The sequence below is a fragment of the Dendrobium catenatum genome, unplaced genomic scaffold (genome assembly GCF_001605985.2).
Source record: "Dendrobium catenatum unplaced genomic scaffold, ASM160598v2 fragScaff_scaffold_986, whole genome shotgun sequence".
Taxonomy (NCBI): Eukaryota; Viridiplantae; Streptophyta; class Magnoliopsida; order Asparagales; family Orchidaceae; genus Dendrobium; species Dendrobium catenatum.
The window spans coordinates 289,626-291,276 of record NW_021319448.1 but is presented as its reverse complement, the minus strand read 5'-3'; the positions used below and the strand labels follow the sequence as shown (position 1 = coordinate 291,276).

Sequence of the window (1,651 nt, the reverse complement as noted above, 5' to 3'; positions counted from 1 at the left end):
TGTATTTAAAATCTAGTTTGATATATAGCCTTGACAGAGAAACTCAAGAACAATTAGGAATATTAAAAAAAAATTATTTGTATACTAGACATAGGATGATTATACTAGGATCTTAAGGAGATAATATAATTGTATGAGGTTAGCATACCCCATTTTTACCCTTACAAGCTTGATAGTGATCTAGGGATGCATATGCTCTGAATCATATTATAAATATGAATTTCATTAGAAAATATATGCAATTTATAAATACAAAACACTTTATTTAAATATTATATCCATTATTTTAAATATTTTTATATTCATCAATCCATTATTTTTTTTAGTAGAATAATTTTTCAATTAAAGTAAACAATGGTAGTTGATTACTAGAAAGCATACTTTCTCATGAGTTTGAGACTCTACTCTATCATTTATTAATTGATTCAATATATATACTTACGTATATTAAGTGGGTTTTGTTATATATATATACTTAAACATTGTTTAGGGAATAGAGTCTTAAACATTTTTTATTGTTAAAAAGTGCACTCTAAAGCCCCATCATATTTTTGGCCCCATTGCTTGGAAAGTATATTTCTTTTTGAGTATTCTTACTATATTATCAATATAATTATATTGTTTGACACACTTATATCTATTATTTTTTATTTCTTTAAATACTTATTGTATATTTATAGTTTTATGCTTTATAGTCCTAGAAAGGAACTTTTATCGATTTATACTTAAATTAAAAGAACCCTTTCTAATGTTTGAAAATCCAAAAATATTTTGAAAATGACTAAAATATGTTGCTGTAAAATTGTACCAGACCTCTTAAGGACTATGTAAACAATTTCGCAGACTGAATTCACCAGAGTATTAATATACCTGCAATCCAAGATAACAATTTTGAACTAAAATATGTCATTATACAAATGATTCAAAACTCTTAGTTTGTGTAACTCTTATAGAAGATCAAAATTTATATTTAGCCAAATTTTATAAATTTGTGTAACATTTAAGTATGATGGTGTCAGTGATGATGTTATTAGACTTAGATTCTTTTTCTCTTCTCTAAGAGATAAATCTATCGTATAGTTGAATTCATTACCCCCAAGACTTTAACTACTTGGAAATAGTTGGCTCATAAGTCTCTTGCTAAGTATTTCCCACCTTTAAAAAATGCCAAAGTTAGAAATGACATGACTTATTTTACTCATTTTGAAGGAGAATACATTTATAAGAGTTGAAAAGTATTTAAGGAAATTATTAGAGAATGGCCTCATCATATTTTACCTAATTGATTGTTTATTCAAATATTTTATAATAGATGTATAATCACTTTGAGCTATAATTGATGCTACAGCTGCAGGATCATTAATATCTAAGCAATTTAAGGAAGCCTATGAATTAATAGAGGAGATGACTACAAATAATTTTCAGAAGCTTGCTCATAGGGTAAATCCTATGAAAGTAGTTAGTATTTATGAATCTGAATTTTTATCAATCTTGACTATAAAGTTACAATAATTTCTAAAGAGTTAAATACAATAGGATTAAATTATGAGATAGGAACAAATTCTTTAGTGAATCAAAATTTAATTGAAGATAATAATGTGCAAGGGAATGAAAATATTAATTTAATTAGAAAATAACATAATCCCTATTC

At 25.3% G+C, this 1,651-nt stretch overlaps 1 non-coding gene across 1 annotated transcript; it reads right to left on the bottom strand.

The window, feature by feature from the left end:
• Positions 1-1,169: 1,169 nt before the first annotated feature.
• On the bottom strand, positions 1,170-1,276 carry LOC114580374. Its single transcript, XR_003701753.1, has one exon. It is a non-coding gene; the product is annotated as a small nucleolar RNA R71 (small nucleolar RNA).
• Between the last annotated feature and the right edge of the window lie 375 nt (positions 1,277-1,651).